General features: G+C 44.6%; 1 protein-coding gene and 1 long non-coding RNA gene across 5 annotated transcripts in view; one reads left to right on the top strand and one right to left on the bottom strand.

Annotated features, from left to right (window-relative positions):
• The window catches only part of PCGF5 (polycomb group ring finger 5), a 114,540-nt gene extending 90,893 nt beyond the window's left edge, over positions 1-23,647 (bottom strand). For all 4 annotated transcript variants that reach the window (XR_011246754.1, XM_069541529.1, XM_069541530.1 and 1 more), the window contains exon 1: positions 23,580-23,647. The gene's annotated coding sequence lies outside the window, so the exon portion shown is untranslated. The remainder of the gene's footprint in view (positions 1-23,579) is intronic.
• LOC132439811 (uncharacterized) overlaps positions 23,415-25,327 on the top strand; it is a 32,080-nt gene continuing 30,167 nt past the window's right edge. Inside the window, exon 1 of the long non-coding RNA XR_009522424.1 lies at positions 23,415-23,652. This is a non-coding gene — a long non-coding RNA (uncharacterized lncRNA). The remainder of the gene's footprint in view (positions 23,653-25,327) is intronic.

Raw genomic sequence — 25,327 nt, forward strand, 5'->3', positions numbered from 1 at the left:
AACTACAGGCAGAGCTGCTCCCTGGAGTGAAAGCCAGTGATGCTGCTCTGCCAATGGCTGTGCCCAACTGGTGGCACCCAGTCACCCCCTCTGCTGGGCTATGACCTCCTGGAGAAGAAGGGATGCCAGGGCTGGGTAAGGAGGGAGATTGAAATTTAAAGTAAGATGTTAAGTTGCAAAGGCACCACTGAGAAGATGACACCTGGGCAAAGACCAAAAAGAGATGAGGACTTAGTCTTATGATTACCACAAGGAAGAGTGGCTACGCAGAGAGACACGAAAGTGCCGTGAGCAGGAACGACGCCGATGCCCGAGGAACAGAAGGGAGGCCAGTGTGGCCGAGAACTGAGAGGGCCTGAGGTCAGGGGGATGAGGGGCGAAGTCATGCAAGGCCTTCTGGGCCATGGTAAGGACTGTGGCTTCTACTTGGAGAAGATGGGAAGGCCCGGGAACACAACTGGGTAGCGTGACATAATCTGACACTTCTATTTCCCTTCTCTGGGCTGATTTTTCTCCGCAGCATTTCTCACCATCTGACAAAGTATACACGTTATATATTTACTGACTGTCTCAACCCATTAAAATGTAAGCTCCATGAGGGCAGATGATTTTTGTGTGTTCTGTTCACTGCTGTAGATTCCCCCAGTGTCTGACACTTAGTAGATAATCAACATTTATTGAATGAATGAATGAATGAATGAATGGGTCATCTTGAGAAGAACCTGAAGAAAGAACTCTTCTAAATGGCAAGATGAATTCAGACAAAGAGAATAATGTTTCTACTCCCTCTGAAGCTGTTTAAATCAGTGCTGTGAGGCCAAAACAACAAATTACCTACTTGTTCTTTTAGGCACCTAGGTGCCCACGATTAAAAACATGTTTCTAATTTCTAAAAACTGGATGCTTAAATGCGGGGAAAACCACAGACGCATCAGCAGTTTGGGAGGTTTTACATGTATGGAAATCATTCATTAAACACATATTGAGTGACAGTGTCTATGAGATGCTCAATAATGAGGTTTAAAATGAACAGGATTCAGAGTGACTGCCTTTCTGGATGCAAAAGGCTGGCCGTTCTCAGGGCTGGAGGCAAGCAGGGGAAGGGAGGAGAGCATTTACAAGTGACACCAGCTCCCTCCCTATCAGGACAGAGGATCCCCTTTGAAAATCGCTGACCTAGGTGATTCTCAGGGGTGCCTTTTGGGTGCAAAAAAAAAGTCTGAGATGCACCAGTATAAGGAAGTGTGTCCTTTTTATATATAAAAGTTTCCAACATACCAATAGTTTATGATCTAGAAAGTTTTTAAAAATCAGTTTAGGTGTCTTTTCATAATACTTATGTTTCCCTATCAATCCACAGACTCAAAACATTACTGAAATGATCTACCTGCACAGTAGGGGAAAGTGGTATAGGAAAACATCACTGAAATTTAGTTGAACAAAATGGAAATATATTCATACTGGAGGGAAGAAGAGGGAAGGGATGAGGGACCCGGGGTTCCGTTTCCCTCTGGAAGGGAGCTCCCACCTCCTCCTCACCAACTTTAGCCATTTCATCACTGAATTCGGAAACCCTCTGTGAGCTTACACCAGTCACTTAACCTAGCTGAGTCTCCCTGTTTCACTGTAAAAAGGGGGCTACCTTACAAATTATTTACCTGCTGGGTGGTAAATAATATTCACACATCCAGCACTTAACACAATGCCTGGATCACAGTAAGCCCTCAGTAAATGTCAGCAGTACTGTCCGTGAGATTTTATTTTCCAAAGATGGCCACACCAACAGGTACCTTCCATCCCACGTGGCTCCTTACAGCGTGGTGCAGACACTCCTCCCTCAAGAGCTGTGTCTGTGAACTCTCCTCTTGAATCTGGGCAGGCCTGTGACCAGGCAGAAGTAACTCTACGTGACTTCCAAGGTCAATCATAAAAGGCCACATAGCTTTCCTCTGGATCTTTCTCTCTTAGGACATGCTCATTGGGAGCATCAAGGCGCCATGTAACAAGTCTGGGTCCCTTGACGCCTCCATGCTGGACAAACCACATGCAGAGGTCACACAGAGAGACGTACATGTCCGAGGAGCCCAACTGTCTCAGACCAGGCACCAGGTAAGTGAGCAAAGCCTTAAGATGCTGCTGCTGCTGCCAGCCTTTGAGCCTATGGAGACAGGCCACATAGGCAACCAGATTCTAAATTCCTGACCCACAGAAACCATGAGAGACAAGTTTTGCGGTGGGTCTGTCACCCTATGCATTGCTATTAATGACTCCCTGTCTGCTTCTAATTTAGAAACCATATCATGTTATTCTTCTGTTTAAGAAGGACTCCAGTGGAGCTCCACGTCATGCAGAGGATGAAAAGAACCGGGAAGCTCCACGGCAGACTGGGAGACTCGAGGGAGGGACTGTGTCTTATCCACCCGTGAATCCCCAAGGCCTCAGAGTTCCTCACTTAGTAAGCGGCTTCGCTGGGCGAGATGAGCCACACGGCATGGAAAAAAATGAACAAGAAGATGAATTATGAAAACCATGTATTCAACAAGTATAGACTTAGCTCCTTCCATGTGGTGCTGGGGATCCTGTCGTCAAGCTACCCTCATGGGACTTTAGCTGCACCCTCATGTCACCTGCAGGAACCACTGAGTATTTTGACACGTGCACAGTGCTGTGATGGACTTAACACCCCATGGGACAACCTGTGACCAGCAAGGGATGGGAGCAAGTGAATGAAAAATGAATTAGCCCCTCCCCCAGTCTGTCTCTCCATCAGACAATTCTCAGGCACATTCCTGGAGGGTCCCCTCTGGGATCAAGCTACCCACAGTGGTGACCAAGTTGCTGAACAAATCTTGGATTGAGTTTCCTTCCTTCCCTGTTAGCTCTTCCCAGGGGCCAATCCTGTTCTTTGGGATTACTCCTCAAAATAAACTAACTGTCCATAAAGCCTTGTCCAGGTTTTGTTACTCAGAGGAACCCAGGCTAGGACAGCATTTAACTTTGATTTAGTAAAATATGATTTATATTCAACAATTTAGGAATATTAGTTACCCTTTAAGGCAAGTTATCCTCAAGGAATGTAGGCAGTGATAGAAATGATAAGAAAATAAGGAAATATTGGGTTTTCCTTGCATAACTCTGCACTTCACATTTTCCTTTAATATTTGTTTTTGTTTTTGTTTTTTTTTTGAGGGAGGCGATATCTAATATTAGGAGGCACTTTTCTTTAAGGTGTGTGGTGGCATTTAGTCCTTTCAATTCATGATCACAGATTTCTAATGGGCTTTTAATGCTGCCAGGTGATCCTACCACATGTCGCTAATTTGTTTAATCCCCCAAACCACCTTCTCCATTCTCATTCTCATCTGCTTCCTATTCCGCTAAGAAGATGGAAGCATCAGAAGAGAATGCCACACACTCCCACCACATTCACCCACCCTCCACTATGAACTCACCATTCTCCTACCAAAAGCAGATACCAACTCATGCCCTACAAACATACCATCCTTACTGCCTACCTGGGGACATTTCCCCGCAATTCCCCCTTTTTCTGTTACCGTCAACTCTTGCTCTCTAGTGAATAGCTCCCCTCAGCATACAAACATGCCCTGAACGCTACCTTTAACAAATACAAACAAAGTTCTCTTCACACTGCTCTTCCTGACAGTTGCCACCCCTCTTCTTTGCTCCCCTTCACAGCAAATCTGTTCATTGGCGTTGCCTCACTCTTCGTCTGAACCGATCAGCAGCACCTCTCACAAGCGATCACTCCCTCTTCCTTGATATGCTTTCTCCACTCGCCTCCCAGGGCAGCTCGTCTCCGTCTGCCCCCTGTCTCCTTGGCTGATCATTCCCGGTGTGCTTTGCTATTTCCTTCTTTATCCCTGACCTCTTGATGTTGAGTGCCAACGGTTCAGTGCTTTGTCCTCTTCTCTTCTCTCCCTACTCATTCTATTGGTGATCTTCTTCAGCCCCCGGGGACTTTAAATACCATCTCTCTGCTTTCAGACCTCTCTCCCTCCCCTCCAAACTCAGGTCCAACTGTTGTATCAAATTACCACAAATGTAGTGCCTTAAAACAACACAAATTTATTATCTTACGGTTCTGCAGGTCAGATACGAGTTTCACTGGAATCAGATGTTGGCAGGGCTGTGTTCCTTTCTCAAGACTCTTGGGGAAGATTAGTTTCTTTGCCACTTCCAGTTTCTAGAAGCCACCTACATTCCTTGGCCCACTGCCCCCTTCCTCTGTCTTCAAAGCCAACATCGTGGCATCTCTCTGACCATTCTTCTGGAGTTGCATCTCCCTCTGACCACCAAAGGAAAGGTTCTCCACTTTTAAGGACTCACGGGATTAGGCTGGGCCCACACAGATAAACCAGGATAATCGCTCCATCTCAAGGTCCTTAACTTAATCACATTTGCAAACTCCCTCTTGCTACCTAAAGTGGCATATACAGGATCTGGAGATTAGGATCTGGACATCTTTGGGGGCCATTATTCTACCAACCACACACAGAGATCCAGATGGATATCTAACAGACATCATAACTCGCTACGTCCAAACTGAATTCCAATCCTCCCCCATCACAGATCTCCCTCCACCCACAGCTTTCCATATCTTCGCTGATGGCAACTGCATCTTTCCAGTTGTTCAGGCCCCAAACTATAGAATCATCTTTGGCTCCTCTCTCTCTCTCTCATATCCCACATCTAAGTCGCAAACAAGTAGACTTTATCTTCAAAAAATATCTATAATCTTGCCATTTCTCATCATCTCCACTACCACTGGTCGAGGCCACCACCATCTTGCATCAGGATTTCTGCTGTCACTTCCTAATTGGTCTCTGGCTTCTCCCCTACAGTCCATTTTCAGAGCAGCCAGCATGATCTTTTTAAAAATTAAGCTGAATCACATTGTTTTCCTGATCGAAATGCTGCAAGGAGCCCCTGGGTCACTGGGAATAAAAACCGAAGCCCCCTAGCGTCCCTACCCTCCTCCCCAGTTGCCTCTCTCACTTACTTCTCCTGCTCGTCCCTTGCTGCCTCCACTCCAGCCACGCTGGCCACTCACCACCCCTCTAACCCTCCAGGTGGACTTCACTCTAGAACCTGGCTCTCCTTGTTCTCTCTGCTGGAATACTCTTTCCCTTGACTAGCTGTCCTCAGCCACTGTACTAGTTTTCTACTGCTGCCATGAGCAATTACCACAGACTCAGTGGCTTAAAACAACATCCATTTATAACCTCCTAGTTTTGCAGGTCAGGAGTCTGGGTATAGCCAGGCTCTGCTGGTCCACTGCTCAGGGTCTCACAAGGCCAAAATCAAGGGGTAAGCAGGGCTGCATTCCTTTTTGGAGGTTCTGGGGATTAGTATGCTTCCAGTCTCATTCAGGTCGTTGGCCAGATTCAGGTTCTTGCAGCGGCAGGACTGAGGTCCCGTTTCCTTGCCGGTCTTTGCTCCTCAAGGCTGCCCTCCTTTCTTCTCATGCTTTCCACGTGGCCCCTCTCCAGCACTGGCGGGTTGAGTCTCCCTTACATTTGATCTGCTCCAAATTCAGCTGCATCTGTCTGACTCAAACCACTTACTCCACTTTTAAGGGCCACCCAGATTATCCAGGATGATCTCCATATTTTAAGGCCTGTAACTTTAATTAAAGGTGCAAAGTCCCTTTGCCACGGAACTTAACCTATTTACAGGTTCCAGGGATTAGAGCATGGACATTCTGGGAGCCTTTCTGCCATCACACCTCCTTTCCTGACCATGGCATTTATACTGCAACCCAGCTCTCCACTCCCCATCACCTTTCATCTCCCTTTCATGCTCAATTTTTTCATTTTTCCATAGCTCTGACCACCTTATAACAAACCATATAACAAATATTTATTATGCTTACTGATTATCATATGTCTTCCCCTGCTAGAAAATAAACTCCTTTGGGTCAAGAATCTTTGTTTTGTTCACTGATAATCCAAAGACTAGCTTGAAAGCACTCAGTGATTATTTCTTGAATGAATAAATAAACTTGTCCTGGGCTTCCCTGGTGGCGCAGTGGTTGAGAGTCCGCCTGCCGATGCAGGGGACACGGGTTCGTGCCCTGATCAGGGAAGATCCCACACGCCGCGGAGCGGCTGGGCCCGTGAGCCATGGCCGCTGGGCCTGTGCGTCCGGAGCCTGTGCTCCGCAACGGAAGAGGCCACAACACTGAGAGGCCCGCGTACCTCAAAAAATAAATAAATAAATAAAATAAACTTGTCCTGTCCTAGAACATTCTCTAACCCTATTTCCACAGATTGTTTATTTTCCACAGATTGTTTTTAATTTCAATAGTTTGAAACCACTTATTAGAACACAGATCTCGACTGGTGATGAGGAATATGGATAAACATCAAAGGACTGCTCTCTTAACATTGCTCCACAGCTGAGGTCAATAGTATCTAACTAGCTCAGTTCTCATTTATAAAGACAGCAGTGTTTGCTAGAAAAAAATGTTATTGTTACAAAAATAAGAATGCTTTATTTTTATGCTATTATCCAGGTACACAGGCAAAACAAATTGAGTTGTTGAGTTCATCTGGTCTCAGAATGTACAGAAAAATAAATGACTAAATTCATCATAAATCCTTTTTAAAAATCTCCATAAATGCCTGTGCGGTGGAAAAATGAACCATACTGGTTTGAGGAAGAACCATGAGAAAGAATTGATACTTGCTGAAGTTTAAGACTACCAGTTGCCATCAGTCAGTTTAGGGTCAGAGGGAGTATGACAAAGCAAGAAAGAAAGAAAAAAAATTTTTTGAAGCCAAAGTCATTTTAGAGATCAAATCCAAACTTCACAGAGGAGGAAACTGAGGCTCAGAGAGGGTAAGTGACTTGTCTAATCTCACACAGCTAGTCAGTGATGTGATACTTTGGATATATATTCTTACAGACTAGAGATAGTGAAAATGAAGTTTCTGTAACCTCTCTAGGTATTTTAAATGTTCATTTAATGAGCTGATTCTCTGCTTCAAAGGGCTGGATAAAGCACAGATGCTGACAGACAGGAAGACTCTGCCTACCAGCACTGTACTTGGCCCAACTAGGTCAAGACGTCTCATTCCAGGCGGAGTGCTCCAGACAGGGGACAGTCCCTGAGGTCTTGGCATGGACACAGACCTTGCAACCTCAGAGTGATTGGAGGAGGCCCCCTCAGGACATCACTGCACTAAGGACAGGCTGATGCTGCAACACACTAAGAAATCAAAGGGCTTAGGGATAAAACATAATGATACCTCACTAGATTACCTACATGTTAATAGAGGAAAGTAATTGTTACCTAAGGATCTTGACAAAATCTGGAAGTATTTATAGACATGGACTTGTTGTCAGCAGAAAGGCAAAAATGAAGGAAAGTATATTTTAAGGGAAGAATAAATAAGACATATTTTGAATGGGGTTCTCACACAAACACAAAAGACAGCAGGAACTGATGCGAAATAGTTTCTAAATTTACCAAATCACCACCTTCTGCTTTCTGAATACCTACAACAGGAATGCAAAAGAGCACAATAATTCAGTTCTATATTTAAAACAAGAGACAAGGGCTATTTGTTTGGTGTTTCTTAAGACAATCTTTCATCCACTTTTGAGCTCTTGGCAATAAGAAAAAAAAAGTCAAGAAATTGGTTAAGGCAATATACACAGAGTGACTTCCTCAATGGGAGTGCATCAACATTTGCAGGAGGAGAAAATAAGTCTATTTTTGGAGTCACCAATCAACTTTCCTCTCCATGGTTACAGGACATGTTTCATAAGTTTCCAGAATAACAGATGATTCAAAATGACCTTGGTAATAATTTAGACCAAATCTCATATTTTATACATGGGGAAACTAAAGCTTAGGGAGGTGGGGAGACTGTCTGACACCACAGCCCTTTAACTCAAGTCCCCTCACTCCTAAGGAAAAATGTGAAATTGTCACCTCCGGAAAAAAAAGTATCCCTTAATTTCTCTCCAGGTTTCATTCATTTGTAAATGCCATGAAATTCTCTTGGCAGTTAAGATCTCTATATGTTTCTACACAATTGGGAAAAACCTTTTCAAAACTACATTTTTATACTCATAGCTTGAAAACATAGATGTGTTTAATACTGGCTCACACGTTCCTTAAGGTTTTAACCTGTTTCCTACTAGCCAAGGCGGCCCATCTGAAAGAGAACAGATAAACCATGTGCAGTGCGCAGGCCTCTGTGACATCTATTATCCCAGACATTTAATATTTATTTATACTTTCCTCCATTTTCATGTACATAAGTATGTATGTATACACACATGCACATATGTGTGTACATTTGGAAAGATCTTGTTAACCTGGATATTTGGTAGGGGTAGATCAGACTAAAACTTAAAGCAACACAATTTTTCGTGTCATTTACTACTAAGTGGAATTCACTTTTAGAGTGACCTCCAATCCAGCAAGAACAGATTCTCAACACTTTACAGAGAAATCTTGTGTTGATTCATCCAGCACTTATTATATGTGTCTACTTCGTGCCAGGCACTGTGATATGAACTGGACATCAAAAGATCGCATCCCTGCCCTTGTTAAGTCCACAGTCTAGTAGAGACAAGTATGAACAGATACTTGCCATGGCGTGGCTGGCTAATGGAACAGTGGGGACAGGATGGAGGGAGATGACCAGATATCATGGGGGTCAAGGGAGAATGTCTGGAAAGGGGAGGAAAGTACCAAGGGGGTTTCTTAAGAGACTCTTTTCCAGGCAAAGACAAGGGAAGTGTTTTAGATGGAGACCCAGCATGTGCAAGAGTAGAGACAAGAAGTGGGATGACGTAGTCGGGCAACTGGCAGGATACAAGGCTTCACATTCCCCACACCTGTACCCCTGCAGCCAATGCCAGCCGGTCTCACTCTACATCTGTCATCACCTACCTCAGGAGACCGTCACTGCTGCCCAGCAATCACAGTTCATGTCCCTAGTGCGATCTACTCACCCCCTCTCCTAAACCACTCTTCCATGCCGTCTTTCAAGCCTCCAATATTTTCTCCCCTACCTTCAATCTCAGCTAAGGAATGAATAAACTGCTGTCTAGGGAAGTGACAGGTGATGAGGGTAGAGAAAAGGTAGGGCCAGGTGAGAGAGCTCTACATGATACTCTGGAGATTCAGACTTTATCCTCAGACAAGGGAAAGCCCTAGATTTACCTCCACAATAGAGGACTCTGGCAGAACGGCTGTTAGGAACAAGAATGGAGGGAGGTCCAGTAAGGAAATTAACATGAATGAGAAGTAATGAGAATCTGACCGAAGTCAGAGGCCATGAAGTAGACAAGGTAATGTTAAGGAAATAAAATCAAAGTCCTATTTTTGACTGAATGGTGGGGAGGTGGAGGAGAGGATTGCAATTCCTTAGCAGCACAATTATATTTAATTTTAATCCATTGGTTTTAATGCTTATTGTTTCCAAGAAATTGTAGTTAACATAATTTTAATATACAGAAAATTGTATCATCTGCTTCTAGGATCATCTTTGTAATAATAACAAAACAATTAACATTTGAACTGAGCTAAGGCCTATGATTTTTGAGCAAATCGAGTCATCAATTGCTATCAGCATTGGAAGATCCTGAGGATAATAACTGTCCCTTCACCAGGATGGTAAGTCACTCAATTTTTAGGACAAGTTAAGACCTAAAAGTAAACGTATAGGAGATAATCTAAATTTTTCTAAGTATTTGGCAAAGGAAAAGTACTAGAATTCTAGCTATGCCGAAACTCTGCAAGTACATATATTTATAGGTAAACATATACATAGTAAGTAAATGTATAGCCTTCTCTGGAGAAAACATAAAGCATCGAAGTTTATAACATAATTTTCCCATGATCTCTTACTGAAAGGATGTAGAAGACAGAAGGATCCCCTGAAAAAAGAGATACCAACTTTGTATTTATTCGTCACTTTAAATATCTTTCCTATATCAAGTGACATGTGGTTTTTAACGAAAAGGCCTTTTTTTCCCTTAGGTATGTCCACCTATGGCTATGTCTGATAGCCACCTCTATCTGCTCTCTAGGAACCAAGCAATCCAAGAGGAATCGCTCCTCCATAGACTATCCATAAAGCAGGTGTGTCCATATGTAAAGGCTGTGGATACTTCCCAGACTGCTACAAAGTCCACACATGAAGATCTTTACCTGTGAGTCACAGCTAAAGTGTGCAGAGCTTGTAAGAGTGGTTCCCAAACCTATGTGCACACTAGTGTTACTTGGGGAGTTAGATAATATGTATATGTACATACACACATATATGCACATACACGTGTGTACACACACGTATACACGTATAAATGTGCACACACGTGCACATGCATATATGCATGCGAGCACATATGTACACACATACACGCGTGTGCATGCACACATATACATGTACACGCACAATACATATATGTGTGCACACACATATATGTGCACACACATATAAATATATGTACAGACTCACACATATATCACATCTTGGCCTCACTCTAGACCAATTGTATGGGAATCACCAGGGATAGGTCCTAGAAGCCCCCAGATGATTCTACAGAGCAACCAGAGTTGAGAACCACTAGCCAGAACCCTGTTCCTCTAAGTGTGGTCTGAGGACCAGCAGCATCCCCTGGAAGCTTATTCGAAATGCAGAATCTCAGGCCTCCCCTGAGAGCAACTGAACTAGAATCTGCAGTGTAACACCATCCCGAGGGATTTGCGTGCACATTGAAGTGTGAGACACACTGACCTAGAAGAGACTTGCACTAAGTGGGCAAGCCCTGAATAAGACTTATTGATGGGATTTATCAAAGTGTGATAAAGATCACACTTTGGTCCTGCTGCGCAAATGTATTAAATGTAAAGTAACCCCTCAGAAACCAGCCAGGACAGCTCTATATACTGGACAGAATGCTAGAGGGAAGTCCTCTCACTGTATGGCGCAGGGCATTGGCCCGATGTGAAACAGTTACAAGCAGATCACTGATGCCTGATTCACAAGACCAGTTCAATCTAGGGAGGCAGAAATGGGACTGGGAAAAGGTACAAGAGAAACTATGTCTATAATTATTGATATTTTAAAAAATCTAAAGTTAGGTTTCTTTTTTTTTTTTTTAAAGAAGTTCTTCCCTTAGGTCTCAACTGTTTCTCTCATCCACACAACAAACATTTCTCCTTTAAGGTATACAAAATCTGGGACTTCCCTGGTGGCGCAGTGGTTAAGAATCCGCCTGCCAATGCAGGGGACACGGGTTCGAGCCCTGGCCCGGCAAGATCCGACATGCTGTGCAGCAACTAAGCCCGCCACAACTACTGAGCCTGTGCTCTAGAGCCCGTGAGCCACAACTACTGAAGCCCGTGCGCCTAGAGCCCGTGCTCCGCAACAAAAGAAGCCACTGCAATGAGAAGCCTGTGCACCGCGCCAAAGACCTAATATAAATAAATCTATATTTAAAAAAAAAAAAGGTGTACAAAATCTCTGTAGTCAAAGCCTAATTCAACAAGACCTCTAACCTTGGGAAATTACATAATTCTTATATTCCTTCATCTCTTGCTTGCTAATCTCCTTTTTAAGAATTCCCTCACAGAAAACTAGAGAGCTATGAAGACTGCTGATGATCCCAGGTGCAAAATGGAAATGCTATTGGCAAACATCTGATAGACCACAGCTGGGAGCGTTGGGGGCAAAACCTAGGGGAGATAAAAAAAACTTGAGGGCAACCTAAGGGTGCAACAGATTTAGCCCCAGGAGGCAACACTAAAGGTAAAGAAATAACAAAATGTCATAAAGTTCAAATTTACTTGAACTTGAACTCTAAAATTACTCCATCAGAAATTCAAGATAAGGCCATCAATTTACATAGTTTCTGCAAAACAAAAGGAAACAAATATCGGCTCTCTGTACAGCCATTCTCATTATTTAGTCATCCAAATGACCTCTCCCATGTCTCTTCTTTCTCTCCTCCTACTCTTCCAACCCCAAATAGACCGTATTGGTTCAGAACTGAGAGACAGAGAAGATCAGACCTGAAGCAGAAGCAGTGAGAGAGGATAGGAAGAATACAGGAAACATTAAAGCAGCAAAAGCAAGGGTATTTAAACTACTTGGCTAGGAGTCAGCCCTAGATATACCTCAGAAGCAGCTGGGGTTCTTCTAAAACTTAAGGATTCCCTGGGGCCCAGCCAAAGCCAAATAAGTCCAATGAATTTCGGGATGGAGGGAGGATTTGATTTTTAAAGCTGCCTCAAATGATTCTGAGACAGGGTGATTCCAGAGCGCTGGAATCAGTTGTGAGGGAGGATTCTAACTTCAAAACAGTATTTCTTAACTTTAAATGTATATATTTTAAAGCTCTGGATCCATGTAAATCATTCTCTAATTCACTTATTAGAACTGCATTACTTTTTTTTCCCTACTAACTTTATTTTTACCAATATAACTCATGCAAATTACTTAAACAAATAGTACTATCAGGCTTAAAATGAAAACACAGCAGTAACCTCTCATGTCTCCACTCACTCCCAAACCCACTTCCCAAAGGCAATCTACTTTAAAAATAGTTAGCTATTTCTCTTTTGATATTAAATTTTATATTCCTAAACAATATGCATATACTAATATTTCTTGATTTACTTTTGATTTTAATTTAGTAATTAATAAAATTAGTGATGTCCTATTATGCACTAGCTTATCCTCTCCCAGACTCCTAAGATATAGTTATGTCAACATTTTTTCCCAGCGTCTTTTGCAGTCATGCATGGTCAGGGTATTTAATAGTCTGTATGTTTCAGTACATTTATGCCCACATTTTGATGTTATCCAATAGCCTCCTGTAAAAAGATGCACAGAGAGTAAACTTTTGAGAACGTTCACACCTTCAAAATGTCTTTACTGTATCTCCCACTCGACAGTTTGTTTGAAATTCTAGATTAAGAATAATTTTCCTCAGAATTCTGAAAGAATTAATCCATTGTTCTTTAGGTGCCATTACAATTCCCAATCATTTTGTACGTGATCTGTTCTATCCTCCACAGAATTTAGCTTATTCCCATTTTCCTTAGTATTCAAAACGTTACAATGATGTGTCTTATACATGGATCGTGTGGATCTTTTTTCATTCACTCATGTGGCTATTCTGTGAACTCTTTTAATCTATAATTGTATGTCTTCCAGTCCTGGGAAAATATCCTGTATTATGTCTGTGGTAATTTCCTCTCCTTTACTTTTCCCTGTAATCTTTTTTTTTCTTGCTTTTTTGTAAACTTTTGATTTATTTTTATTTTATTTCTGTAGTCTCTGCCTGGAACTCTTATTAATATGATATAATACCTGATCAACTGACCCTCTAATTCTACTTTTTCCCTCTTTTTCCTTTTGTTTCTACTTTATCTTCTGTCCTTCCAATGACTTTTTTTTTGCCATCTTATTTTTAGTTTCCAAGACCTATTTCTTATTCTCTAATTATTACTTTTTTACAGCCCCGTTCTTATTTTATTAATTCTAGGAGGATTGATTTTGATTATTTCCATTTTTCTTCTTCTTTTTGCATTTCTGTTTCCTCCATGATTTTTTTCTCATTTGTTCTGGTTCCTGCCTTTTTTCTTGTTGAATGCTTTCTTCAAATGTCTCATATTCACTGACTATTTGTATTTAAGGTACTAAATACCTTATTGCAAGTTCCATGTTCACAGAATAGGGGGAGTTGGGTTGTTGCTGAGGGTTCACCATAGGAAGAATCGATAGTAAGTCAGTTTTCTCATTGTGGGACCTCATATATCAGTATCTGTAGATCTTTGCTCTAGGGCTGTTCACTTTGCCCAGAAAAGAGTTCCTCAATATGCTGCCTGGGTTGGTGATTACCTGGCTATCCTAGGATTGTGGGTGGGTTAAAAAGAACACACCAGGTCTCACTGTTTGGTATGCATAATTTCATTAAATTCCTCTGTTTTCAGTTCAGAATTTCACCCTTACCCTCTTTTTTCTTTTTTTCTGCTATCCCTAAATCCAGAACTGTTAATATATTTCAATTTCTCCAGAGAAAAAATGTCCAGGACTTCCTCTTGCTATATGGGATGGGGAAAGTAAACTGAGAGTCTAGTTCCTTTTATGAACTCTTAATCAATCCCTTATTTTCAGCCCCATGCCCTATTCCAGAGCCTCTAATTCCAGAGCCCTTCTGGGATTCTGAGGGATAAATTGGCTGTTTCTTCCCAGTATCTATTCCCAATCTCCTTTAAGGGCACCTAGGTATCAACTTTTTCCACTACACTAAGTCAGTTGCCACAGGTCTGTCTGCTGTTCATCCTCCAAAAATGTGTTGGTGTCTCCCATCTCTTGTTTACCATCACTATAGTGGTGCTTCAGGAGGGACAGATAGTAAACACAGGTCCAGTCCACCAAATTTCTGAATCCCAATAACTCAATCTTACAACCACAGAAACTGCCCCCAAAAGATGATCCTTTCCTTATCAGTTTTTTTTCCTTATCAATTTTTGAAACATTTACACCTTTTCTGTTTTTAATTGATGCATCTGATTAGCTAAGATACTTTCCCAATTCTTTTAATGTTTACCATCATTTTCTGTCTTAATCATAAAAGCATAAAAAACAAAACAGAATCCTTTTCTGGATACCACAAAATACTTCTGGTTTATTGACTCATTAATTAAGCCTTAAAAGATGGTAGAATTTAGAACACTAGATTATAATTGAAGAAAATACAGGTTGTTTTCATGCAGTAAAGCTGTTTTCATTGACTCCTTCTTGCGACTTCAAATCTAGCCTATGGTGGCCTGAGCTGAAAGGTATTTGCCTTGATAATGTTCAAGTATTTCCAAGAAGACCTTTGACTACTGTACGAAGTCATCATCAACGCTGCAGTCTTAGTTATTTTGCTTCTAAAAACAGGCAAAGGAGGGATGATCAGAACAAATAATTACGCATGAATTTTCTCACATCCAAAGGATCACAACTTTTTCACTCCCATTCAAATCTGAAGGCTCTAAGCCTGAAGATTTTGATCTTTAAGGCTGAAAACCCAGGACTTGTCCGAAACACTGAATTCATAGTTATAAGAAATAACTACAGAGTAAAACACTAATATTACACCTTTGATCTAATTCCACTCAAAGAAGCACATATTCTGGACCTGTCAATATTTATAATTGCCTCCTGCTACTACTCAAAACTTCCCTGAAAAGAAAAGCAAGCATCTAACAAAGAAAAAAGACTCCTATGGTGGGTAGGGGTGGGGAGTGAAACTGTCCCATTTCTTGAGCTGGGAGGTAGGTTCATGGATGTTCACTTTTTAATAATTCATTGAACTATACATTTACATTTCAAAAGTTATATACGTGTTATATTTTATAGTAAAAAAAAAAGACCTTTTTAACAGTTAAAAGAGAAACAGATAAAAAGGCAAATTTTTCATTTGTCATGAAACACAGTGCTTTAATCACACTTGGCCAGAACTGTTATACACACTGACATGGATAAAGGGAGAAAAGTTATCATGATTTACCTTCAGTGCCTAAACCAGGGTCCCATCAAATTTCAATAGTCATCTTAGTTGTTTTATTTGAAACATTTTATTTTTAAAAAGTTCTTAAACTTCAAAATGTACCTTGTATACCATATGGTGATATTGATACCTTTTATTTGCATGACACTATTTATTTGCAAAGAGCTTTCACATCAAATACCTGGGAAACAGAACAGGCATTATGTTCTCCCATGCTGTAGATGAGGAAACTGAGGCACGTAATAGTTAATTAGTAAGGTCACTAACAGTGACAGAATCAGGACAAATTCCAAGTGCCGTATGTCCAATGAAAGGCTCCTTAAACATGTTATGAGGAGAAAGAACTTTCCACTTTTCTGAAGTTCTGGATTCAGAAACAGGATATCAAAGCTGGTGGTCTCTGCGATGATATCTGTGAGCTTCCTGAGATTCCCCAGAGAGGAATGAGAAAACAACTAGACATTTCTATGAAATCGATGAACTAAGGACTATGCTCAAACCTTCTGAGTCATTTCACTCACTCCTAGTTAACATAAAAATGCACCTGCTGCCTCAGAAGTCAGTCTAATTCAAACACAAACACAAAGGTTAAGAGTGGTCTATAACCTGTTGCAAGGGGAACAAATGTCTCTCTGCCACTCACAGGGTTTCCAAAGGGGGGATATTCCCTATCCACGCCTGTCTTCTTGCCCTGCACCATACTCTCCCCACAGAGGAGGAGCAATTTATTTGCTTGGTGTGTGACAGCCATGGGCCTGTTTCTCAGTTTACAAATGGATGGAGTTTTTCTATCAAAGATACTTGGCATGAGAGATTTGGCCTCTTTTCTCTTTCTCTGTCTGAACAGTGAAAGGCAGAAACCTGGGTATTTCTGCTCTGCAGCCTCAAACTTTCCATCCAGTAGGCAGTTTCAAAGTCTAGCCTAGGGTGTAGAAGGTGCACAGGACCAATGTGGGTTCACACCAAGCTGTGTCTTCCAGCCTAGGCTGCATCAATAACGAAGTTAATTTTTTGACAACCTGCTGCTTCTTATCTATTTTTTAATTAGTGGGGAAGAAGGGGTGCTTTTCATGTGTCCTCCTCAAAGACGCCATCACCTGCCTTTCGGTCAGAAGTCAGAGCACGTGGACACGACTCCACAGCTCTCCTCAGTGGCTTTCTGTGCCCACAAACACTGGTGCTCTACAAGCAGTAGGCAGGCCGTGTGGTGAGGACACATTGTAAAACTTTGTTCAGTGGATACTTTAATTACTTCTTCTGTCGTGGAGGGCAATACTGAACTGAAATTCAGGGGTTCCGGTTCTTTCCAGAGACAGCTCTGCCACATACATCTGCAGTCTGGGGCAGGTCTCAATTTTCCTAGAAAGCCTTTAAGAGACTTTAGCTTCCTCATCTTTTAAATGAAGGAATAACTTCCCTCTTTTAGGGTACTCTCCAACTCTACAGACTAAAAGCTCAGAAAGGCTTTAATAAATGTATTCCAGAATTTTTACAACAGCTATTGATACTGATATACATAATAATCATTTGACACCCTGGCCTCATAGTTCCTGAAGATCAATGAGCTTCTACCTCATGCTGATGTCGTTTCACCATTCCCAGGTTCAGCCAGACTTTGAATTCACATCACTGCGCATTACTGATCCCTCCATCATGATAAGCTACTCAAGAAGTCCCTCAGGCCCTTGGCCACCAGCCCCAGGACTCCCCTCCACACTCCCATTTCTCCCTTTCCTTCGTTCTTGCCCAACCAGCCACTACACAGTCTAATCTCACATCTCCTGCTCATTCTCCCAGCCCATCAACACTAGTTTCACTTGCCTTCCTACTCAACCCGGGACCCATATGGAGTTGGCAGTTTCAACGATACTCACACCATCTCCACTTCCAATTTTCTCAGTATTGCTGGAAAAGTCGTAAATACAGGCATGACTCGTTCTATCACAAGGCTAAGGCATCTGTGAGACCTGTCAGGCCCTTATCACCTTTGGCTCTCATCACACTCATACCCACAGCTACTCCAAACCTTTCCCCCTCTCCTCCACCTCCCAGCTTTGCCTCTCACTCTCAACGTCCTCTCAGCAAACAGAACTGGCCTCCTCCGTTTTTCTTTCCTTCTTAAAAAGGGGAACCAACCCATTTAAAATGCAGTCACACTCCCTCCCAGCTTCCAACTTTCCTCTCTAAATCTGTTCCTTTTTGCCTTCATTTAATCTTCTTCCCTCCATGTCACATCTGTTTTTCCACGAATAACTATCTTTGTCATGATCAAATGATTTAGTATTAGAAAAGGGACTTTGTTTTAGAATAAAAACAGGCGTTATTTGTTATCCTATAAGTGAGCTGGGGTAACAGGTGTGAACGGAGACTGTCCTGGGCAATCGGACGTGTGGCCACCTTATCCAGCTCCCGTGCCTCCTACTTGAGGAGCACTGACCTGGCGCGCGAACCGCCCTCCCGCTCCCTCTCCAGATCCTCAGCCTCTTCCTCTCCACTGACAACCACTCGGCCCACAACGCTCTCGGGCCTTTCTCACGGTTTGGTTTTAAGACTGGCTCCCTGGCCCTCTCATCACCTCAAGTTACAGTCCTCTCCAATTTTCACAGACCAATCCTCACTTATACTTACTCTCTCCGCTTCCTTCCTGCTCAGGCACCTCTCAGGTACCTGGCTGACTTCCATCTCCACTGCCCAACTACCCCTGATGCTCAAAGGCTACTGACAATGGTCTCACTGACAAATCTAATGACCTTTTCTCAGTCTTCAATCTCAGTGCCTCGACACTGCTACTTGTCCCGTCTAAATTCTCTTTCCTCCCCTTTCTTTACCCTACCTTTTCCTTGTTCTCTTCCAGCTTCTTTCCTCTCGGCATCCTGTCAGCTTCTTTCTGTCTCGCTCCAAGCCCACAAACATGGTTTTTCTGACTCTGCCCTGGTCTTTTACTCTTCTCACCCATACTTTGAACCCTTCTCACAGCTTCACCATCCCCCCTCATAAGGATGCCCTCAAATCCATCTCTGTTTTAAATGGCTGCCATCCATTTGGATAGCTTCATAGGCACAAAGAAATTAACACATCCAAATCCAAACTTCCATTAACTAGACAAATACTTACTGATTGCATACTACTTACAGGTGCTTTACTAGTGGCCTTTCCGACTATTTCCATTTCTGCCATCACCATCCAAAGTCACTCAGCTTCAGTCTCTGACTTCTCCCTCAATTCCCTCATCCAGTTAGCCAACAAGTCCTGCTGCATTTACTATTTCTACAGGGTCTCACCCACCCAACTGCCCCCACTCTAATTTAGGTTCTCACTCCTTCTCTCCCAGGAACTATTTTAATAGCTTTCAAAATGGGATTATCCATGACTCCCCCAATACAGATTAATCTTCTTGAAGCATAGCTTTAAGTCCCCCACTCAAACTACCTTTGATAGTTATCTACTGCCTACTAAACAGGTTCCTTAGCCCAGTGCTCAAGATGCCCACAATATGGTCCTAACGCTGCCAGGCGGCGTGCCGTCCCACTATCTTGCCTCCAGGCTCCTCACCCTACAGCTTAACCACACTCCTCTCCATCCTGGATATGCTCATATACTCTTTCCTTCAAGTCTTAGCACAGGCTGAGCCCTACATCTCTGCCAGTTTAAGTTCCACCAGTTCTTTAAAGCTCAAGATCCCTTAACTAAACCTTCCCCAATTTTTCTGCCTAGAAATAGTGTGTTCCTTCCTTGAAATCACAAAGCATTTTCTTGGGACTTCCCTGGCGGTCGGTCCGTGATGAAGACTCTGTGCTCCCAATGCAGGGGGCACGCTTCGATCCCTGGTGGGGGAACTAAGATCCCGCATGCCGCCCGGCGCGGCCAAAAACAGAAAACGGAAAGCAAAGAAAACATTTTCTTTATGCCTCTATAACAGCGCCTCCATATAATAAAACCTTTGGTCACCTGTCTTATGCTCCCTACATGCCTCCTAAGCCTCTCAAAGAAAGGGTACCTATGTCTGATTAACCCATATACTCCTTATACTGCCTTATATACAGTAAGCTGAATGAGAGGTTGATATATTCAAGTTAACTCTGTATCCACCATATAGCATATAAAATAATGAAGATGTACTTAGTATCACCAAAGCTAATTAAGCCAAATTCTTAGGAAGGTCTAGAAATTAACCATTTTTGCAGTTGCTCGTTAGATCAAGGATATATGAATCATTTCAACTAAAACTGTAGAACTCTGCATTCTTTATCAGTTCCTTAAACTATACAGTTAGATAAGATCTTAGAGATCATTTAATTTCCCTCCTTCCATGCCAATCACCAATCCTCCAGCTGATAAAACTGAAGCTTTAAGAAATTAAGCTGCTCCCCTGGTCTCTTAAATCAGAAATCATAATATAACTGTTGCCATTTATTAACGGCCTAGTATACACAAGGCACTTTCTGTACCTTACCCCAGCGTCACAACAATCCTTCAAGGCAGGTGGTATTACCCCCATTCAGAGACAAGAGAATGCTCAAAAAAGTTAAGTAACTTGCTACAGAGAGCCCTGCTTGTTAGGGGCAGAGCTGAGCTTAGGTCCCTATTCTATCTGGCTGTACAGTCTAGGCTTTTCTAATTGGACACCATGGCAAAGGCAAGACCTACCAGGTGTCCTGAAACAGCCTCCGATTGTTTCTTCAGTGAATAATTATGCCACCTAAGCAAGTGCACACACTTACAAGTTGTAAGCCATTTTATTTGAAATTCTGGAGGCGTGAAAATTAAACAGCAACCTCATTACTATAGAAGTTCTAAGGTTAATTACTGCCAACACTCTGACTTTCTTATCAAAAACATCTTCATTCTGGAAAAGAGATATGTTTTTCTGGTTTCTCAATTCTTAAATATATTTTCAACTTAAAATACGTTTGTCCAACTACACCCAACAACTATGTGTTGAGCCCCTAGATGTCCAAGGCACATCAAAGGCTACAAAGTTGAATACGACCTCATTTCACTCCCTGAGAGTTCACCGGCAAGAGGCGGACAGTCGACTAACCATAGCGACCACTCGTTCCCCAACTATAGGAGCTCTGGCTGATTTGACGACTTCCAACAAGAAGTCAGAACCCTTGGTTCTAATCCTAGACCTGCACACCGGGCAAGTCATCTCACTGTGCCTTAGTTACCTCAGTAAAGGGTCTGATAAAAAGGGATGAAATATGCCAACCAATTTCAAGGTCCCATTTAGCTTTCAACCTGTATTATGTCTGAGCTCACTCTTGAGATTACACTTCTGAAAGTGCTCACAGCTACTGCTATGGAAAGGGAACACTCTTCTTTGGCAGTGACTTTGGAGGCACTGAGTTCTGAAAATATTCCTACAAGTATAAAGCCAACTAATACGCCTCCAAAGTTTGTTATTTATAATAAAAAAGTTTACTAAAATTTATCCTCAGAGGAGGTAGTATGAAGCACGACCTTCTAATCCTTCTTCCATTATATTACTTACATAGTTTTAACTTAATTCTTTACGATTCATTTAAGATGTTAAAATTAAAATATAATTTAAAATAACTCCTTCTATCTACTCTTCTATGGAGTTAAGCCGTTGACACTAACAACAACAGAGTTAAGGCCACTGCAGAGATGTATATCTTGTATTTGTTTAGTTAAATTAATACTTCATAGTAAATGCTACCTACTATGGACCTTCCCAAACTGCAGCTCAATTTGAGGTTGGTGTGCAGGCGATGGAGAGGGAGGAATATAGAAATATCAGTATTTCAAATACAAGTGGAAACATATAGCACTGTGGGAATCTGACTTTGCCGATTCCCTTTCAATATCCTGTACCTTTTTTTTTTCAACTAGCACAGATAATATTTTTAATCATCCATTAACTTATACAGCCAACACCCTTTCTCTCGACAAGGCTCCACATGCCTTGTACTCAGCATCTTAGGATATGATGCTCAAACCCATCTTGTGCTGTAAGTTAACAGCATAGAGGAGGAAATGAATCAATCAAAAGAAAACTGGAAGAAATTAGAACTGCACCATCTTAGTGTCTTGCCCACGCAAGGCAGTAAATTTCAACTGTCAAAGATAGTCCCACCAAGAAATAGGAAAAAGGAATTCATTCATTCACTAGTCAACAAATCCTGACTGCCTAATATGCCAGGCACTGTTCTAGGTGTTAGAGTTACAGCAATGAACAAATCAGGCAAAAATTCCTGCCAGAGTAGAGCTTACCTTCTAGTGCAGAGGGGCAGGACTTAAAAAACACCCAAGAAAATCCTTTCAGATAGCGATTAAGTGCTATGAAGAAAATAAAATAGGACTGGGGGTGATCCCTGGGGTGAGAGGTTACTTAAGGTGATCAAGAGGGCCTTGCTGAGTAGATGCCATTTGAGGTGAGTCCTACATGATGAGAAAACTTTATTCTTAATCCTACAAGTGTGGGGTATGGTGGGAACGAGTCAAGGTGAGTCTTCAAGGGTGGTCACAGTGGTCAAAAGTTCTTAATTTCTGGCAAACTAGGTTCCTTTTAGGATTTGGCTTATTAAAACAAAACAAAAACAAATCCTCAAACCTAAACCTTTAAGTAGAACTCCTCTACTTAGGAGCCACTGATTTTTCTTTTAAGATCCACTAACTTTTAAACTTTTTGCTGATTACTTTATTGGTACTTAAGTAGAGGCAATTACTAGAAGGATTCCTTCAGAGCCATCCAGATTCTGAATGAGAGACGATCCAACCCTGCAGCGAATCAGCGCTCCTCCACCGACTCATCAACACAGCCAGGTGGAATCTTGTTAACTCTTCTAACAACGGGAAACAAGCCTCGGGAAATGTGGGGACTCTGCCACCCCCAAAGTTCCCCCAAATTGCGGGAGGAGGGGGAAAAATAAGCCGCCGCCCTTTTGCATTCCCTCTCCCGCGGCCCTCCAAGGCGTCACCGCCGAGGAAGGGTCGCCGTCCCTGGGTCAGAGGCACACCGGGAGTATGCGCGGGGTGGACCCTGCAGGAATCATCGGCGCCCGGTCTGCGGGGCGATGATTCATTAACCGCCCCGGAGCCCACGGCCACACGTTCCGAGCGCACTAGGACGGCCGCACACGCAGCTTCTTTAATATTAAACAAATGTTTCAAAGTACAAACGCCCGGAGCCAGAAACGAGTAGACCCAGGCAAGGCGGCGGAGAAGAAACAGCACGTTTCGGCCGCTGCCCGAATGTTCCCGGGGCCGGGAGGGGAGCTGCGGGCACGTCGGTCCACCCGGCCGCCGCCCCGCACCTCCCCGTCCCCGGCAGGCGCGCGGGCAACACCCGCAGGGGGCGAGGAGGGCGCACAGGTGGGTCCCCGCTCGCCCTGACTCCCGCCCCTCCCCGCCCCTCGCGGAAGGCCAACGCGCCGCCCGCTCGCCCCTTTCCTCTCCGTGACATCTTATATAATAACCCGAGCTAATCAAAACGGAAGCGACGCGCGCTGCCGGGGCCCGACTCCCGGCCTCCACTGGATGCTCGCGCCCCGAGCCCCCAGCCCCCCAACTAGGCGCCGGGGCGCGCGGCTCCGGGCGGGGGGAAGGGCCCGAGCGCCGCCTCGGCTCGTCCCTCCTCGGAGAAGGCGCTGCCGCTGCCGGTCCCCGTCAGGAAGCCGCGAGCGTCACAAACTGCGTCAGCTTCTTCAAACACGTTTCACGGGCTCCCTCCAGCCGGGGAGCCAGCCGCTCCGGCGGCCGGGCCGCGGCCGGGGCTGGCAGGAGCCCCTCCGGGGAGGAGAAAGTTCCTCGGGGCCCTCCCCTCGCCCGCCGCGCTTCCAGCCCCTCTCGGCGCGACGCCCGCCCCGCCGCGCAGCCCGCCGGCCCGCCCCGATGGCAGGTTAGGCAACTTGTGACCCCCAGGCGTCTGGCGGCCCCCTCCCGCTCACTGGGCTCCCCTGCCGCCGGGGGCCTCCTCCCGGCCCAGCGGAATACGGCGACGCCAGAAACTTCCCCCGGCCACGCCGGGCGGGGAAACCGCCCGGGTCCCAGCGCATCGCCCTTACCTTGCTCTCGGGAGGCCACGAGCCGGGCGGGCCGCGCGGGGCGCGTGGTGCGCGAGCGCGCGCGCGTGGGGCGGTAGGTGAGGGCGCCCGCGCCGGCGGGGGTGGGGCGGGGCCGCGGGCGGGGCGGTGGGGGGGGCGGCCAGGCGGGCGGGCGCTAGGCGAGCAGAGCCGGCGGCGGCGGCGGCGGCGGCGGGCGCGGGGCGAGCGCGCCGAGGGGGCGGAGGAGTTGCCGTGGGTTTGTTTACGCATTGCTGCCCGGCTCGGGGCACAGCCCGCACTCCCTGATTGGACACAAACTGGGGCACAGCCTCTCGCCGCCGCCCGCCAGGCCTCCTCGAGCAGCAGCCGCGCAGCTCCCGGAGCGCCCTACCCGGCACGGCCCGCGGCGGCGTCCGGGCCTGGAGGGGACGAGCCGCGGCGGGAGCCGGGCGCGGGGCCCGCACGTTGGCCCGGGGCTCGAAAGCGCCCACCTGTAGGGGCCCGACCTTGGCAAGGAGAAATTCGAAACTTCGGAGGCTGGAGTCCTCGTATCTTCCAGCCGTAGAAGGAACCCCCCACCCACCCCTTCCCCTCCCCCCTCCCCCTCCCCCGCCAACACACACACACACACACACACACACACACACACACACACACACACGGAGGACGCTTGCCCTTGGTGGAGAGAAAAGCCGCTCAATTGAGGTTAACATGCCCCTTTGGTGATGGTCAAGCTGAGGCTTCCCATGTATGAGCCATCTCTGAGACCTCTCAGTTCCTTCGCCTGTCTCCAGCTTCTCTGCGTGTAAATCCGTCCTCCGCGCAGAATTCAAAGTTGCCATCCCAGAATTGACCTTGCCACATGATGCTCAAGATCCTCCGATGACTCCCGTTGCGTCAAACCCCAACTCTTTAGTCTCAGAGCCTTCCATAGCTGGGCCTCCACCTTTCAGCCTCTTTTCCAGTGACCAACCCTCACCCCCAAAACCCTTGTCTACAGACAACACCTCAGATGCCCCTGTTCTTTCACAATTGACTTTGATCCTGCTCTGTTCTCTGCCAGAAGACCCGTAGCCCCCTCGACCTGTCAAACTTTAATAGACTCAACTTGTCCACCATCTCTGTGCAGCCTCCCCGAACCCTGTGCAGAATCCTCCCTTGTGGCTGCCATCAGCCTGGCCTGAGGGTCAGTCGTGTGCCCAACTCTGTGTCCCCACTAGGCTGTGAATTCCTAAGAACAGGAACCTGGTTTTAACAGGGCTCTGAGGATGGGAGAGATGAACGCCTGAAGAATAAAATTGAGTGTCTGCAGCTCTGCTGCAACTGCAAAAACGAGAGTATCAAAAGGGTCTCTTGATAGACCATCCACAAACCTTATCTTGCAAAACGCAAACACTTCCAAAAACTGAGAATGTCCTCCCAATATGTCTCTGTGTCTCCGCCTCACCACACCTAGCTACGTGCCCTCTATACTCCTCATGGGCACTTAATAACCCTTGGAGGAATAAAACTGAGATGTTCCTTATACTGAGGCTCAAGGTGATCAAAGTGAGTACAGTAAGTCATGAAGGAATGGACACGAATGGCCACAAACCCAGTCATTTTACAGATAATTCCCTGGCTAGAGTTCCTCAACTCTGGCAGCCACTGTGGATTCATCACTCTCTAATCAAACACTGGAGAATTGGCCCCTGACCCTTCGTAACTCTTGGGTTGGCTGGATTTCTTTCTCTCACGAAATGCATGGCTTTCCCTGAGACAGCTGTCTT

This window comes from Delphinus delphis, chromosome 16, assembly GCF_949987515.2.
Source record: "Delphinus delphis chromosome 16, mDelDel1.2, whole genome shotgun sequence".
NCBI lineage: Eukaryota > Metazoa > Chordata > Mammalia > Artiodactyla > Delphinidae > Delphinus > Delphinus delphis.